Raw genomic sequence first — 19,422 nt, forward strand, 5'->3', positions numbered from 1 at the left:
AGTTTATATACTTTTATACAACTTGACTTTGGACTAATGGCCACTAGAATTTACTTGGACAGAGAGGGGGCTGACCACTATGATCAAAATCAGATGGTCCTTTAAAAGGATGAAGTTAGTTCTCACTAGAAATTACTTCCTGCACGATGGCACATGGTACCATCAGAAAAGTGGTACAGTCATGGGCTCTAGGTTTGCTCCCTCTTATGCGTGCCTCTTTATGGTGTAGTATGAGAGGAAGCATGCCTGGAATAGGTGCGTCTCCCCCTGGACAGAACACATTGTGTTCTGGGGGAGATACATCGACGACATCTTCTGCCTATGGTCAGGAACTGAGTCGCTACTCTTGGAATATTTCCAGTATCTGAATACCAATCCTTATAATGTCAAACTGACCATCGAATATCATAAGGAAAGCATTAACTTTTTGGATTTAAACTTCTATGTAAAGGATGGGCTAATACAAAGTACTTTACATTGCAAAGAAACTGCCTTCAATACACTATTACAAGCCAGTAACGCACATGAAAGTTTGACCATCAGGAATATCCCGTATGGGGAGATGGTCCGCATGAGACGTAACTGTAGCGAAGAGGATAGCTTCAGCAGTAACATCCTACACGTCAAAACAGATTTCTAGCGAGAGGATACAACGAGGGGGTCCTGGACTCAGCTGAGAGCAGAGTACGGACACTAACTAGAGAATCCACATTGACAGAAGGTAGGAGGATCAAAAACAAGAGGGAAACTATGGATATCAGATTTGTCACACAATATACCACGCACAGTGATGCAATTTGTTAATTATTGAACAAAAATTGGCATCTGCTGGAGGAAATCCCCAGCCTCTGGAATGCATTCAGGAACAATCCATTGGTTACCTACAAAAGAGAGAACACACTGAGAAACAAACTTTGTCCAAGCTATGTAGCAACTGACAATAAGAAGGGGATGTGAGAAAGTGCCCTCTTTCTTGCATGGTATGCCCCCACATTTTGCTGAATTGCTGATGTACTTTGACTGAGTGTGCCCTGGGCTCCTGCCAATCAGATACCCAGGGCTTGTGTTCCTTCCCTAAAACTGCATTGAAGCCTAAACCCAATTTGCCACTCTGGCCACAGGTCAGCCCCTGGTAAATGGTACCACAGGTACCCAGGGCACTGTGGCCAGGGAAGGCCTCTAAGGGCTGCAGCACGTATTGTGCCACGCTTAGATGCCCTGTGCCCTGACACACACACACTGCCTTTGCAGGCTGAGTGTCTTTGTGCAGAACAAAACAAAGAGTCGACATGGCACACATCCCTGTGTGCCATGCCCACAAACCACTGCCCTGGCATACATCAACCACCCCTATAGCTGGGTGACCTATGCCAGTGGTGAGGGTACTGGTGCATGAGCCCTGTACCCCTACAGTGCTCAAGTCCATTCCTGGGTCCTGTAAGTGCAGTGTTGCCATTAAGAGTATATGGTGCTGGGAGTTTGTCATTACGAACTCCCCAGCACCATGATGGCTACACTGAAGACTGAGAAGTTTGGTATCAAACTTCTCAGCACATTAAACCCACACTGATGCCGGTGTGGTATTTAATGTAAAATGCACGACCAAGGGCATCTTAGAGATGCCCCCTGAAACTCGACCAATTCCCAGCGACCTGACTGAGTGGCTGCGCAGGCTGTCACCACCAGACATGTTTCTGGACCCCTGGGTCGAGAGCTTGCTGCTCTCGGCGGCCTGAAACAATGCACATACTGGGACGAGGTGCCAAGCCTCCTCCCTCAGGATGGGCAGGGTTCACGAAGGAGAAGCTTCAAAGGCATGCCGCCTGACGGGAAAAACAAGTGAGGAAGAGAGGTGTTCCCACCTCTACCAACTCCACCCCTAAGATGGGGGAGGCGAGGTGAAGCACAACCTCGAGTCCCTGCCATCTTGAGGATGGGGGGACCCAGCCAACCAGTGACAGGCTCCTGCCCCCCTCCCACTGAAGAGTGGCAGAATAGGGGGTGTACCCATCCAAGGGAAGGGACCCATTGTTCCCTGCCCTTTACCTACCTGTCACACCCCTAAATGTAGTATTTAGTGGCACCCTGAACCTTCCTTCCTCAGATCCAGCAACCACAATAAAAGAAGGAGAAGGACGAAAAGCCATGCAGAGCTAACAAGAGGACGACGCCCACTCACTTGGGCCCAGCCCTACAGGCCTGTCTCCCCTCGAACCTGCTCATGCAAAACCCCAGCGTGTCCAGCGGCCAGCAACCTCAAAAACCTCGGAGGACCTGCCTGCATTCACTTCCCAAGCTGCTTCTCCCGTGAACACCAGACGTGTTTGAACTGCAGCTTCTGGCGGCAGCCAGAAATCACGAATCCAGCCCACTCTGCACCCGCCGAGCCCAAGCTTGAGTGGGAAAACACCACGAGGAGGTCCCCTCCGGCAATCCTGACCCGAGATCCGGCGACCCCTGACCTGCCTCAAGCCTCCAGACGACGCCTGCAGGCTCACTCCAGAGGACCCCCCTACAGTGACCAGAGCGGGTAAGAAAATCGGACGTCCCAAGGCACCCCTGCACCCCACGCTCCACGGCCTTGTGTGCCAAACCCAGCGGTGCCTAACCAACCCTCAACATCCCAACTTACCCCTCGAAGCGGTGGTCACTCCTGGAAGATCCTCGTCCCCGAGCCTGCAGTGTTTCTTTGTCCCGGAGAATCTCCATTGGAATCAACAGGGCACCCGACCTCAAAACAGCACCCTGCACCCGGCTGCCCTAGTGCCGCTGAGGGTGCCCCTTTGGGTGCTAACCTGGTCCCCAACTTGCCCTGAGCTTAACCCTAGGAGCTTGGCTCCCACAACCCCGTGGCCTGCTTGCCAGCAGCCACCAACCGGAGCCCCCCTATCCTCCATAGGATAACATTGGGCCTCAACACTCTGCACCCGGCCGCCCTAGTGCCACTGGGGGTGCAAAAGTGCATCACTGACCCTGGGGGACCGCAAGACTTACCCCAGAACCCTAACTCAAAATACCGATTGCCTACCTGGAAACCGATAACCTCTTTTTCCTCATAGAATAACATTGACACTTTCTCCCAAAAAGTTTGTCGACTTTTGAAAATTACAAATATTGCTTAAAAATCAGCTGAATAACAAAAACGCATTTTCTCAACTGTTTGCAGGAAATGTCCCAGTGCTGAATCTAGGTATCCAGCACGGAGTAAGAAAAAGTATTAACATAACTTACCTGCTAAGTGAATTTCCTCCCATAGGATAACATTGGTGATTCTATGTGAAAAAGTTTTAGTGTCAACTTTTGAAATGCAATAATATTCTTTAAAAATCGTACCTCTAACTAAAACGCATTTACTCACCTGTTTTCAGGAAATGTCCCAGGGCTGAATCCAGGATCCAACACTGTGTTAGCAAAAGTAATCTGAAAAGTAATTAACTGCATTTTACTTAAAAAGCCCATTCATTTGAATGTACTATACCTGCAATGTGTTGCAAACTGCTTACTTAAAACTGTAACCAAAACCTGTACAAGTTATACTGCAATTTTGAACTGTGTTCATACAAGTAATTTACAACTGCAAAGTATTTATATGCTTACCTGTACCAGGCTTGCTTGGTTCTAGAAATAAAACAGTATATTTTTTTATACAAAACAATTGGCCTAGAGTTCAGTTCTTGAGTGTGTGAATTCATTTGCTGAGTGTGTACATCAAACGCTTAACACTGTCTTCTGATACTGCCTTACTGCTCGACCAAGCTACCACTTTAGAGAGAAAGGTTCTATCTAACTTTAACCTCTGCCAAACCTCTGGGGACCCTTGGACCCTAGACACACTGTACCTCACTTTGGTGCAGTATAGGGCCAGTTTCTTACACGAGACGACATGGTTACCAGCAAAACCAAAGGGTTTTTACATGTGTAGTTCTTGTAATATCTGTAATTTGGGTATTAATAAAATTAAGAATTTTACCTACAATGGATCGGCAGAGTTTAAGATCACTAAATTCATCAATTGCAACACAACCTTTCTGGTATATGTGATTGGATGGCCATGTGGGTTGATCTATGTGGGCAGCACCAAACGGAGCTTAAAACTACGTATCCGGGAACACAGAAGGGCCGTTCTTAAAGGGGATCTGAAATACCCGATGACAGAATATTTTGCCCAAAAACACAAGGGTGAAGCCACCTTCTGGTTCCATGCCATTGAACATGTTGAGATGGGAGCCAGGGGTGGGGACAGAGAACATCACTTAAGACAATGTGAATCTAAATGGATTTGCAAACTCAGAAGTATCAACCAGGGTTTCAACACTGATCATGCATAATTTTCTAGGGAGTGGTTGAAATGGTTGAAATGTGTGTTTTGTTCAAATGTTGTATCACTACTGTGTGGAAAGGAACCATCTAGTTCACACTGAAAATACCTGTCTTTGCTGCTACGATGACATTATGATACAGCCGTGTGGTTGCCAATATAATGACCCGTGTAGCTTTATTATGCTCCGTTTTTCATATCAAGTGGTGTTATATTTATTTTGTGTATCCTGGGACGATTCAACTTTTACTGTCAACGTGTGTTCTATATGCGGTTATCTTACAATCTAACTACTGTTCCCCTTTACACTAGTACCATACTAGATGATGTGTACTCTATTACATTGGGACTGTGACATCTCAATTATTTGTTGCAGATCTATTATTATAGATATGTACAACCAATGTAGTACCCTATCTTGTACTCTACATGCTCCCCTTTTTTCACCTGCCGAAGTTATTTAACTACCTTACCCCCACTTGCACAGTTGGGCTAGTTAGTTTACGGATTAACGCTGCTATTTACTCGGACCGCCACCATGTTTCATGAAGTAGAGACGGATTGATTTCTATACAGATGGGCAACCAATGCATTTCGCTTTCGTGCTTCCATTCGTTCCACTTTATAGTGGAAGGTCTTTGTACTGATTGGATTTCAGGCAGACTAAACCACTTAGAAATGGCGGCCATCTCTTTTCTATTCCACGGACAAACGCTGTTATTAATGGACCACCACCTTATTTTCGCGAAGTATTGATCGATTTACTAATACACATATGGGCAATCATTGTAAAACCATATTCCGGTTTAATGCAATCCATTACACGGTGGAGTGCCTTTGTATTGATTGGATTATAGGCAGACTATATCACTTAGAAATGGCGGCAGTTTTTTCCTTCCCCCCCCCCCCCCCCCCCCCCCCCCCGATACGTACATAGCAGTCCCTTCACTTCCTGGAATGGTCGTCGCCAATTGGACGGCACTGATGAGCTGGGGGTGGATCCCTGTATATTTGTAGCGGTGGCGGGATAGCGAACTTTGCACACGAAGAGGGAGAATCACACGTTCAGCGTCCAGGTAAGAGGACTACGGCTGGGTAGCACCGTGGGGTCTTAGATTACTGATCTAGGTAGTGACTTTTAATTTATTTAAACTAGTTGCATTAAGTTGGGCCCGGGAACTATTGCGGGTGTGCAGACAGTATGGACTTGGATAAGGGGTCAGTGGCTTTTAGGCTACCGCTATTGGATAGCCCATATTCACGTTGATCGCCTCAGAGGAAGGGTCATAACTGCTTGTAGCATGTTTTTATTTGTAAGGATAATGGCCTAGGAATCGGGGTACCTATTTAATGGGCTTATGATCCAAATAGACATAGTTGACATGCCGGCTGATATCTGCCTGGTGCGTTCTGGCAGTTCTAATTCACAAACAGGGGGTTGGGCAGCCGCCTGGAGGATGTTTGTGTAAGATACCGTAAAGAGTGTATAGTGAGCATTACTTATGTTGATGTTTAGTGCGCGTACGATTTACACACGGATTTTGACAACCGGTGACATCTTTTAGACCCAAAGGGAAACCGTTTGCTATCGTAGATCATTTGGCTGATGCCAATGGAGCATGTACAACATTTTTTCTTTCATTTGTAGATGTCGTTTGGCAGGAGTTTATCATACCTGCGATCTTTGTGCTTGGCCCCAGTGCAATACACGGGACCGCGAAAAATAGAAATTATAAAAAGAAAACAACGGTTTAAGAGGTACGATATCTTATGGTATTATACTGCAACTTCGGGCTAGTGATAAGAAGATTGGGGGACAGGACATATGCTTCCCAGATGACTCAAAGGAACTTCATATTCTATTAAAGATCGTTTGTGAGGTTACACATGAGCGTGGGGAACTTTTTCTATTTCTCAATTGCAGATATTACCTGCTTACTTGCTTTCTTTCAGTTGGGCTCCAGTGCATTACACGGGACCGACGTACATAAAAATGATTACAACAAAACGGCCTATAAGGTACGTTGTATTACATGTATTTCATTTTTTTATTTTGGGCTAGTGAAAAGACGTTTGGGGTGCTGGACATATGCTTCCTTCTTTGGGGGTATGTCTGGTGTATGTAATGCCTTTATGTGAGCATGGGTCTTTACTATCATTATGAATCGCATTTACACATGAATTCAGGCTCATACAACAAGCACAGGCGCAAAGCAAGATGATTGGGTATCACTGCACCACTGATGTTTCATTGAATAATTCATACCCTTATGACAGCATGGGTCTTTACGTAGAGATTCTTTCTTGCGTGTTATCATTTGAGGACTTTGGTCACATGGACAAAGCATCTCTTTTGTCCAATATGTAACTTGATTGATCAATTACTGAGTTGACGCAGGATGGCAGGGTTGGCTTTGATTTCTATACGTTTCCTTTTTTCTCTTTTTCCCTGCATTCATTTAGCCGTTATAGACACCGTGACGGGGTAGGATATGCGCCTGTCTTGCCTTGAAATTCTATATTTTATCGTCTAGGCATAAATAAGGACACACATTGACCTTGGGAGAACCCACCCTACTTGATAGAACGAAACGCTAACATTTGCCATTGTGAGAGGGTACATTCAAGTTGTCATTCTTTCATTTTACAAGACAAGCTTGGGTCTTGACTCATAGGCAGCAGGGCCAAGTCAAAAGTAATAAATAGAACAAAAGGGGATGCCGATGCTGCACTCAATTTGAGGAGAAATTTTGTCAAATGAATAGATTAAATCAAATCCATTTAAACCATTTAATGGCTATTTTTAATCAGAAAATATATTTATGCACATTTTTAATTTTTTGCATGGTAGTATTTAGAACATTTAAACAATATCAATGAAAATTAAGACAAACATTAAAGTACATTTCAAATATTTACATAACATTACATAGACACATCCAAAACATCACACCACTAGCATACCTCAAACATTCAGACAATGAAACAACAAAAAATTTTTGAATTTATATATACACAATAAGTCCATAAGTGAAAGTCATTTGCAATCTTTCTAAAGCATATATTTTAGATCTGTTTTGGCAGTTTTTTACAAGCTGAAGGCGAAGACAAGTCAACGTGGGTCAACGCGTTTCGAATCCCTTCACCGGGGATTCTCATCAGGACCAATATAATCTAGGAGAAAGGAGAAGAACACTAAGTTGGACCAACAACCCTTTAGTCATAACCAATTCAAGGCCGCTATATTCCAATGGTGAACCTTACCAAAAATGACGAAGAAAAAGCTCTAATTGGATGGTGGAAGGACTTTGCAACCAGGATCTGAAACCATTAGAGTGACAAAACCGTTTTAGACAAAGATCTTGAAAACAGAATAGAGCAAAGAAAAGAAAAAGCACTACTGTCCCTATGTATGGTCACTAGACACTGTGTTGTACTTACTATCAGATGTGTGTATAGTCTTCTAAACACGTCTTGGGCCCCTTAGATTAATCAAAGTAATGTAGAGACGCTTGAGTGCGAGGTAAAGGGTCGAGGACAAACTCGGCGGCCAAAATCTAAAAATCAATGAAGAGTCGGCGTAAAACAATTGAAATGCCTAACTCGATATTCTCACTCGCACGATCGTATTGTCTGTAAAGTATCTGATTTGCAAAATACCTGGTAATTCGTTTTAGACCCGCGTCCTTGGAGCCGACGTGAACCGTGCACCTGGGTGGGTGATTAAAATCGGAGGTTGCGGCCATTTTAACAAACCGCGAGGTTGACGAAACGGGGGCGGTACTGGAGGGAATTCTGGGACGTGTAGTCTATTTTCAAAACTAACCCTTGAAGGTACGAGAACCCGGATCTATCATACTTCTGGAAATCGGGACCAATTATGAAAGCGGTGCTCGTAATGTAGACGGCACCGAAATCAGCTGTATTACTGGCTTTGGACACAAGAATGTTGGTTATATATCCGTCAATAAAACTTTATTGCACTAGAGTGCGTTTAACTATGTGATGTTACAAATTCACATCAGTGTTCCTTTTTAGGATGATTTAAACGCACGTTTGCAGTCTTTAGACAGCGTCTTGCCAGGGATAAATTATATTCTTATTCCAATGGGGCCCATATTCTTAAGATAATTGATACGTACAGTTTGGACTCACATGAGCATTACTCTTAGGGTGGACTCCTCGAGCATTTGCAGTGTACAACGGCGGGTCGTACTCGTTGCCCAATGGGACCCATATTCCATAAGAAAGTGGGTATGACAACACATACCCTCATGTGTAAAGTGGAGCATTTTGGACTCCCACAATCGGAATGTGTACAGGGATATTTACAAATTGAAAATCTCGGACAGCTCATTTAATCCTACAACTGATGTATTAAACTTGATGATGAGCATCGCCTCTCTCTTCACAAGTTTAACATCGAGGTCGCCTCCTCGGTCATCCTGTGTGACTTTTGAGATCACAGTCCATCTCACATCTCTTTCTGTATGGTTATTGAGATGCCAATGGTTCACCAATGGAGCGTTAATCACCTTCTTGCGTATCCTCGATTTATGTTGCTGAATTCTTGTCCGTACCTCTTGATTTGTTTTCCCGATGTAAAGTTTGTCACAAGGACAGAGTATCCCATATACAACAAATTTTGTTTTACAATTTGAAAAACAATCATGTTTCCAATGTACATCCCTATGAGTGAAATGATTTCCTTCGATTGTGGAGTCGCAACAGACACATGTCCCACATTTGTGATGCCCCTGTATCGGGGGTAAGTTCAAAAGACTTCTTATGTCCGGACTTTTTGTTTTGGGTAATGCAGCTCGGACTAGCTGGTTGGCAATACTTTTGTCCTTTTTAAACGCAAATAGCGGGATTTCTTTAAGTGAGGCATCAAGGTTTTTAATGAGATGCCAATTTTGAGATATGGTCTTCTTGAGCCAATTTGCGGTGGGACTATAGGTCGATACACATACAATCCTGTTGGTTTTTGATTTATCCTTTCTTTCCAACAATACATCTCGTGGGGTCCACCATGCTCGTTTGATGGCTTTCTTTAATAGTTTTTTTGGATAACCTCTGGATAGTAGGTTATTTTTCAAATTATCAGCATGATGTAAGTATTCGTCTTTAAAGGTGCAATTTCGACGAATTCGTAAAAATTGGCCGTATGGCAGGTTGTCTCTTAGACTCCTTGGATGGTTACTCGAATAGTGCAAGGCCTTGTTCCTGTCAGTTTTTTTCTTGTACAGTGTCGTAACCAGACAGCCGTTGTTGGGATAGATCTCAACGTCTAAAAAGGAAATCTTACATTTCGAAAAATTCTGACTGAATTTTATGTCTGATGTTCTGTTATTAAGCCAGTTGACAAACTCTTGGAGTTGTCTTTCATCCCCTGTCCACGTTAGAAACACATCATCGATGTATCGGACCCAATTTGTGATATAGATTGTAAACGGATTGTTGTTATAAACAAATTGGTCCTCGTATTTGGACATGAAGAGCACTGCCAACTCTGGGGCAAAAGGACACCCCATCGCAACTCCTTTGGTTTGCAGAAAAAAATCTTCCTTAAAGCAAAAATAATTGTTTTTGAGGGCAAATGTGGCTAGCTCCATGATAAAATTCGTCGGAACTTTTTCTGGTTTTGGTCTACTGTTCAAAAATGACTCCAAGACTGCCAAACCCTCGTCTTGAGGAATCTCAGTATAGAGCGAGGTGACGTCCAAAGTTGCAAGGATGTGTACATTTTCATCAAATTCCATTAGGTTTAATTTAGTCAGGAAGTCTGTTGTATCTTGTATGTACGACTTTACATCCTTCATAAAAGGTTTAAGGAAAAAATCAACGAACTTTGATATTGACTCGTTCAAAGACTCGCAGCCCGAGACTATCGGGCGACCCGGAGGACTCCTTTGATCTTTATGAACTTTTGGGAGGACATAAAAAATTGGGATCCGAGGATTTTTATTCCTTAGAAACTCATACTCCTTTTTTCCAAGGAAGCCTTGGTCGAAACCTTTTTGTAAGATGTTGAAGAGTTTTCCTTGCAGTTCGGTAGTGGGATCTTTGTTTAATTTGCGATAGCAGTGCACGTTGGAGAGTTGTCTCATAACTTCTGTTGTGTATCGCTCGGTGGCCCAGATGACAATTGAACCGCCTTTGTCGGCCTGTTTAATTACTATCGACGGGTCGTTCTTAAGTGAGACCAGCGTAAAGTTTTATTGACGGATATATAACCAACATTCTTGTGTCCAAAGCCAGTAATACAGCTGATTTCGGTGCCGTCTACATTACGAGCACCGCTTTCATAATTGGTCCCGATTTCCAGAAGTATGATAGATCCGGGTTCTCGTACCTTCAAGGGTTAGTTTTGAAAATAGACTACACGTCCCAGAATTCCCTCCAGTACCGCCCCCGTTTCGTCAACCTCGCGGTTTGTTAAAATGGCCGCAACCTCCGATTTTAATCACCCACCCAGGTGCACGGTTCACGTCGGCTCCAAGGACGCGGGTCTAAAACGAATTACCAGGTATTTTGCAAATCAGATACTTTACAGACAATACGATCGTGCGAGTGAGAATATCGAATAGAGTTAGGCATTTCAATTGTTTTACGCCGACTCTTCATTGATTTTTAGATTTTGGCCGCCGAGTTTGTCCTCGACCCTTTACCTCGCACTCAAGCGTCTCTACATTACTTTGATTAATCTAAGGGGCCCAAGACGTGTTTAGAAGACTATACACACATCTGATAGTAAGTACAACACAGTGTCTAGTGACCATACATAGGGACAGTAGTGCTTTTTCTTTTCTTTGCTCTATTCTGTTTTCAAGATCTTTGTCTAAAACGGTTTTGTCACTCTAATGGTTTCAGATCCTGGTTGCAAAGTCCTTCCACCATCCAATTAGAGCTTTTTCTTCGTCATTTTTGGTAAGGTTCACCATTGGAATATAGCGGCCTTGAATTGGTTATGACTAAAGGGTTGTTGGTCCAACTTAGTGTTCTTCTCCTTTCTCCTAGATGATATTGGTCCTGATGAGAATCCCCGGTGAAGGGATTCGAAACGCGTTGACCCACGTTGACTTGTCTTCGCCTTCAGCTTGTAAAAAACTGCCAAAACAGATCTAAAATATATGCTTTAGAAAGATTGCAAATGACTTTCACTTATGGACTTATTGTGTATATATAAATTCAAAAAATTTTTGTTGTTTCATTGTCTGAATGTTTGAGGTATGCTAGTGGTGTGATGTTTTGGATGTGTCTATGTAATGTTATGTAAATATTTGAAATGTACTTTAATGTTTGTCTTAATTTTCATTGATATTGTTTAAATGTTCTAAATACTACCGTGCAAAAAATTAAAAATGTGCATAAATATATTTTCTGATTAAAAATAGCCATTAAATGGTTTAAATGGATTTGATTTAATCTATTCATTTGACAAAATTTCTCCTCAAATTGAGTGCAGCATCGGCATCCCCTTTTGTTCTATTTAGTCATTCTTTCATTGGTAAGAAATGCTGTGTTACCTCCCTCATTTCCTTCTGTCTAGCATTGCCCATACTGGATACTTGATCATTTTTGTCTATCCATCTGTGCATATCTAATAGTTAAAAACAAACCACACTGAATCTGTGTTTAAACTATGGGGTTGGTTATGATATGTGTTATCATTAATGGGAGTTGAAGCGTCTTGCACCATGGACAATGTCCTATCCGGTTTCCAGGTTGTTTTGAATATTATACACATTTTGTATTTTATATGTATTCAACATGTTAATTCTCTTGCGTTTGTCTGAGTCCTGACTAGTCATGAATAGGAGTGTATATATTTTTGTTATGTTTATTTAGGTGTGCATTTGTGTACTTTTGCAATTTATTGATATGTATTATTAGTTTAGTCCTGCGTCTCATTATTTGAATGTAATATTTGTGTTGTTTGTCACTTTTTTCATCCCTGATGAAGTTCCCAGTATGGGAATGAAACGTGTTGGCTGGAGTGTCTAGAAATTGTCTCGCTTGATCTCAAAATGTTTAATTTGCATAAGTTAATTTGTGTACTCCATGATCCTTTGCTATTAAAAAGTAACCCCAGATAAGAAAATGTATATGTCCTTTCCATGGGTACTTCTGCTCTTCGCTTTGCTTTTCCCACACGTCATGACTAATGTTTTGCTCAGATTTATTTTTAGGTCATTTTTGGTCATGAAATTTGTAAAGTTACCTATCAGGACTTGGAGGCCATTTGCAATCCTGGATATTAGGACTACATCATCTGCATATAATAAAACTGGGGTTACACATTTACCAACAATAGGGGCATCAGCTTTCAAACTCTGTAATAAAAGCTCAATACCATTAATATAAAGCGAGAATAAAAGGGGGGCAAGGACGCAACCGTGTCTAATTCCACGGGCTACGCTAAAGTGCGTTGTGCATTCCCTGTTCTCGCCATAGCGTATCTTTGAGGCTAAGTGAGCATATATCTGTGATAAAAAGCTTATATCATCATGTTGGGCGCCCATCTCTTCTAGCGTTTGCCATAACTTGGTATAGTTTTTCAAATCAAACGCACTAGAAAGGTCAACAAAGCAAAGGCAGAGTAGACCTTCTTTGGCAAGGGTGCGTTTACCTATAAGGAACTCTAGGTTAACACACTGCTCAACCATTCCATTCCCCCTTCTAAAACCATACTGGGCTTCAGTTATAATAATTTTATCTTTTTCCCAGCATTCCAACCTGGCTAACAGGACTCTGCCCATTAATTTGGAGGTGGAATCACCAAGGGATATTGGACGGTAGCATTTTGCTCTACCTCAGTCGCCTTTTTTTATAATTCTTTTTATTAAACATCGACATATCAGTGAAATTATGTCAAAAATAGGAGACCACATACACTTTACACATCTGAATTAGTACACCGTAGTTCCTGCATACAATACAAATTATACTACACTTAGGAGGGTGTAAGGCGTCCGTCATCCCCTGGTGGTATCGGCGGGGTGCAGATGTCCTCTCTGTAAGAGTTCCATGGCCCCCAAACCCTGTTCCATTTCCCAGGATATCCTCTGGCTATATAGACTGACTTTTCGCGGAATATACAGTGGAGAAGTGTGGCTCAATGTTTAGAGCGGCAGACCCTGATGCAGAGGTCTGGCCCGGGACCAGGGTTCAATTCCCGCCTCGGCGGTCTTGGGCTCAATTTCCTCGGACCTGTTAATTCTCGCCTCGGTGCCTATTCTAATCATGGGTCCCACTCTGCAACTCTGGGCAATAGCTTGCTTAATCTCCACAACGGCCCCAACAGCGCTGGGATGCCTGGCTTCACCTTGGGGGCGCCCAGGAGTGGACATTTCACAGGGAAAAGCCAGGAAGGGTTTCACAGCGGTATGAGTTACAGCGCCAGGAGACCCTAATTGGGTAGCAGTGCGCTTTACAAATACAAACACATTTACATACACCAATCCACGTCCTCCCTCCACTTTCCGATCGTAGGTGACTGATGAGCTCCCCAGTTCTGTGCTATATTTCTTTTTGCGAGCATTACTGCTAATGTTAACCATTGTTTAGTATAAGGGTTAAGGTCAGTCGGTTCCCAAATGTTTAATAGGCACCTTCGCGCCTCAGGGCGTATTTCTAACGTTAGGACATCGCTGAGAGTACGGTGTAATGCAGCACAATAAGTCTGTATGTATTCACACTTCCACAGAATATGGAAAAAGGTGCCTTCCCTTCCACAACCACGTCTGCACTGCCCACTCTCTGTTCTACCCATGCGCACCAATCTGGGTCCATCGACATACACTCTGTGGAGAATTTTGAGTTGGACTAGCCGCAGTCGAGCCTGAATCACCACCACCCTTGGGGAGGAGACTGCGTCTCGCTAGTCTTCCTCATCAAGCTCAAGGCCATCTCTCTCCCATTTTTCTTTGAGTGACCGCAGTGGATCCTCCATGTTATTGATTAGTTTTTTGTATATTAATGAGATGGTCTTTTCTGGCAAACTGCCGTCAAGTATCCTATCTTTCAATGGGGAGGCCTGTGGAAGGGCAGATTTTCACATGAGGTGTGTTTGGAGGGCATGCCGGACTTGGAGGTACCTATAACGTTCCAACTCCGCGAGGTTATATTGGTCCTGTAGGGAAGGGAAAGGGATGATTGCGTCTTTTACCCAGAGATCTTTGATCTGAGAGATCTCGATTAGGTTCCATTTATCGAAACCCTTAGTTTGCCTCAAATTCCCCAATTTTTGAGAGTTCCACAGAGGGGTTGCCAGTGTAAGTCGTCCGTCCCACCCCAGATATTTATTCACTACATGCCAGACCTGGACCGCATGTGCAGTCGGTCCTGTTAAGTGATGTTTACCAGGCTTAGAATAGAGTGCCCTACCATAATCTCCCCCAGGAAGGATCCATCTGTCCATGGTGTAACCTGGATCCCCCAAACTCCCATAGGTCCCTCGATTAATGGCTGCCAACTGGGCCAACCAATAATACTTTTTAATGTCTGGTAGACTAATGCCTCAATCATACCAGTTCAGGGTGAGTTCGGGTAGTGCAATTCGTGGTTTCTCATCCCATAAAAGATCCCTCTGCAGACTCTCTATTTCCTTAAAATACGAAGCGGGGACCGGATCCATTGAATTATGCAGGGCGTAGAGGAAGCGGGGCAGTGCCACCATTTTAAAAAGAGCTGCTTTACCTAACAGTGAAAAGGGAAAAGACTTCCAGCTCTTTATGTCGTTCTTCAGCCTTTGCATAGGAGGCAGAAGATTGCGTGTGAAGCGGGTCATAGGGCTTCTGTCGCCTTTTTTGAAAATAGGGACAATCACACTTTCAGCCCAAGTTGCAGGTAGCACCCCATTAGTAATTGCATTGAATAAATTAACTAAAATAGGGGAACAAAAATCAACATTATGCTTAAAGATATCAATGGGGACCCCATCTGGTCCTCAGCCTTCCCACTTGCGCTGTTCTTTAGGGCAATTTTTATCTCTTCATCAGAAATAGATTCTATCTTAGCGATGTTTAATAAAATAATATAGCTGTTTTCATCTGTTTCAGTGACCTGTTGTGAAGGGTTGAAAATATGTTCAAAGTAAGTTAACCAATCTTCTGACGTCACCGATGTGTCAACCTTGGCAGATGAAATATCTTTAAACAAGGGTTGGTCTATAGTTTTCCAAAATATGATAGAATTCTTAGTCTTGGCTGCTTGAATCAGACTATCTCACGCATTCTCCCTGATTTCAATCTTTCTTGAGTTTAAGGCTTGCTTATAACTTTTCCGAAAAATCGGAATTCTTTCTCTATTCCTAGGGTTTACTTTTTAATTCGTCCTTCAAATCCCTGTTTAATATGGAACATTGTTGATTAAACCAACGTGGGCAATAATCCCTTATTTTTCTTGTTTTTAACTTTCAGGTCTTTAGAGATTTCAGCGGAAAGGTTATGAAAGGCTGTTACAGTATCAATATTGCTAGAAAGTTTGTCCAGGCATGTTTTTATATGGTGATTCTTTTTTTGGACTACGTTCTCCATAAAAACTGTGGGGTCAATGGCTGTCCACTTGATAGAGATCCCATTTTCACCTTGCATTTTAATATCAGCTGCAGAGACACATGCCTTTGCTTTATAATATAAACTAGAGTTCAAAATTAACAAGAGGGGGTGATGGTCACTAAACAGACTAGGCTGTATGAAAAATGTATCAATGAGAAACCTGCAATTCCTCGATATTAAAAGGTGATCAATACATGAAGATGACCTAGCCCCCTCATGTGTGTGATTAACATGAACTCCCTCATGAGCACCTGACTCCATGATTTCTAAATTAAGTTTATGCATGACGTAGTTAATTGTTTCACTATAGAAATTATGTGGGAAATGAGAAGTATGGTCACCAAATTCATCTACATAACCACATTGGTCCCCTATAGAAAGATTACATAATTCACTATTAAAATCACCAACCCAAATTAATGTATACTCACCCCCCAATCCCTTCAGGAAATTATCCATCTCTGCCTCCATTGTTATGATTATCCCGTGTCTCGTATTATCAAAAATATTATTGTAAAAGTTAATGAGTACGATATTCTGCTTTCCATTGACACAGAAGAGTAAGAGCTGGAAATACTGTGAATTTGTTAAAGTTTTCTTTAAGGTCAGGGGAGAGGACATCGATATTAATACTGCTAGGCCTCCGCTCGCTCTCCCAGCCTTAGACGATATTGCTTTAGAAAAATAGTTTTAAAACCATTAATAAAAAAAGCTTCTGTCAACCATGTTACTTGCATTAAAATCAAAGTACAATGCTGTATGCTTGTAAGCCATGCTATATTTTGCAATTTATTTTTAACCGCTGCAACGTTCCAAGACATAATTTGCAATGATCCCACCAATGGGCGGCTAGTTAGATCTGTACCAGTCAAAGTGATTAAAAGGGTGGGATCAGTGCAAGCGTTTAGTTGCGCTGCTTCTGTGGGTTCTGCTTCTATACTAATAGGGGAAATAATATGATTACCTTCGTTCAACTGCGCTGCATCTGCACGTACTTCTTCTATTGGTGTACCCAAAGGCTTGAAAGTATAAATACTGTCATCCGATTGTACAACTTTCGAGCCCAGTCAGTCAACCTCGCTACAGCTTCTTAAAGGGGCAAACCTATTCGGCATAGATGGTATCATGTAATTAACAGAGCTATGTTGAGCTCTACCTGTTAGGTGGGGCTGCTCAATTCTAGATCTATAAAAATATTCAAGGGGTACTGCAATGATAGTACCGTTAGGGCGATTGCATGGCCAAGTATATTTTGCTGATGCTTCCTCCAATAAGCAGCCCACCACTTAAGGGTGGCGAACATTTATTACAACGCAGCCCTCTTCAAATGACTTTTCCCCTTTACCCACCCAGCTGACTCTTCTGAACAGGATTATTTCCTGAGATAACAGCCTAGTGCAACAGCGAGTATTAATGAAGAACCAGTGTACAACCCGGCTCTTCAATGATTCCCAGGTTTCTGTAGAATTGTCACAATTTAGGAACATTTTTTAAAACAATAATATAGGGAGTAGACTGAGGAGGCAAACTAAGGGAGCCCCCCTGATACCTCTTAGGTTGTTGATAGTCTTCAGTTGCGAAATTATATTTAGAGCCATTTTGTAGATTACTATTCATCGTTTTAACAACAGGATGTAATCTAGATGATCCAGGTACTTCCTCTTTTTGTGTTACAAATGGTTGGTGAATATTAACCTTCGCTATTTCACTTACATGGCTTTGATCATTTTGTAGTTTATCAAAATTTCTACTAGACATAGACTTCTGACATGTATTGGGTACATTAAGTGTTTGTAGAGCTGCAACCAGTTCCATTAATTGGATAATATCTTTTTGCAGTAGTTTTATTTCAGTCATAACCCGTCTTTCAATAGTATCAATTTTCCCATGTAGTTTTTTGAAGAGTATCAATGCCTTGCATATGTGGTATTGACTCTTCAGGTCTTGTCCCCAGTTCCTTTCCGTCCGGTTTTAAGATCTTACCCTTTTTGTTTTGTTTTCTGGAGACTATTCTTTGCTGGTGCTGTGTACTGTTTACACCTTTTCGCGGGTGAAGTCAAAGCAGGTGTATCCGATGCTGTAGGAATGCTGTAGGAATTTCAAGGGGGGTTATCAATACACAAGGGCCCGACTTAGTGGGATGATCTAACTTAGGGATGTTAGGGCTGTTATCCTTCACACTGTTACTCCTGCCATGCAGTTGCTCAAGCTCATGTCCTGTGCTTCAGGCTCAAAGCCAACACTATTTTCACTATCATGGACTTCCAAAACTGACTTAGACTCCTTTTGGGCAGCGTTCAGGGCTGTCGTAGTAGCTGCCAATGCTCCTCTACCTGAACAATCTCGCTGTTGATAATGCCCATGGCACTTTTCAAATAATTTGTGATGGTACAGTTTTGTCAGCAGGCTTCCCCTTAGTTGGTACCAGTTTTCTCTTCCCCATTTTACTTTAATACACTCCAAAGTGAGAAAGAGAAGTTAAAGCTCCTTACCAGTATATCTGGCTTCAAATCGTGGGATCAAGAGGTATGGCCCAGCCCAGCCTCGTCCGGTCTCGGAGAGGCGCAGATGGGCCCCCCTAGGCCTGGAAATGCCCACGTGCATCCCGCGCTGCGGGAGCCCTCTGTGGCTTTTGAGGGCGCCTCCAGGCGCGTGCAATGAGCTTCGTGTCCGCGAGGGAGATTGGGACGCATAGTCCTGTCCCACTCCTCTGGCTGGTTCCCGGTGGTGGCAAAGAAAACAGCTGCGGTATTGCTGCAGAGCTAAGGGTAGTATTCATCATTAAGGCTTTTAATCACGTGTAATTGAGAGACTTGGGCGATGGAAACTTAGCTGGCCTTTGCCCTAATACTGTCAACAAAATTAGGCGGCTGTACACTGTACCATTAGCATCCGTAGCCTGCAACAGATTAATGTAAGATACCTTTGAAAAACATAGGCGCACCCTGTCAACTGTGTCCACTATCACCCTTGTTCTTCCTAATGGCCCTAGAACGCCTGCCAGCTGTGATATGGCAAAATGATGAAATCAAGGGCATTTCTATTTGGCAAGAGAACTGAAAATGTTCTATGTGGTACCCGTAAAACTGATTAGAAAGCCTGTTGTTGCTGGCCCTGAGGACCCACATAACTGTGTTCTCTGCCTTCTCTGGAGAGAAGATTAATTGGAATAAGTGGGGTGTGGTTCTGATGACTCCTCGCCCTACCAGAGACTCTGGGCGATTTACCTTTCATGTGGCTACTGAAAGGACTACAATACCACAGAATTTTAGTGAGCAGAGACTTTGACCATGATCTAAGACAATGTCACAACACTACTGAAGAAAACATTGACAGATTACGCAAAATGGCGGCCACTACACCTGTATCAGCATCTGTGGGGCAGGATACAAACCATTAAGATATTTGTTGTCTCACGCTACAATTTTGCCTTTGGGATGCTCCCTATCAGTGTTCCTATGCTTGCTACTTGTCCAAGTTGATCAACTATAAGATTTTACATATGGAATGGTGATGCCACATGCCTCAAAATGTCTAAGCGAT

Source organism: Triturus cristatus, chromosome 10, assembly GCF_964204655.1.
Source record: "Triturus cristatus chromosome 10, aTriCri1.1, whole genome shotgun sequence".
Classification (NCBI taxonomy): domain Eukaryota; kingdom Metazoa; phylum Chordata; class Amphibia; order Caudata; family Salamandridae; genus Triturus; species Triturus cristatus.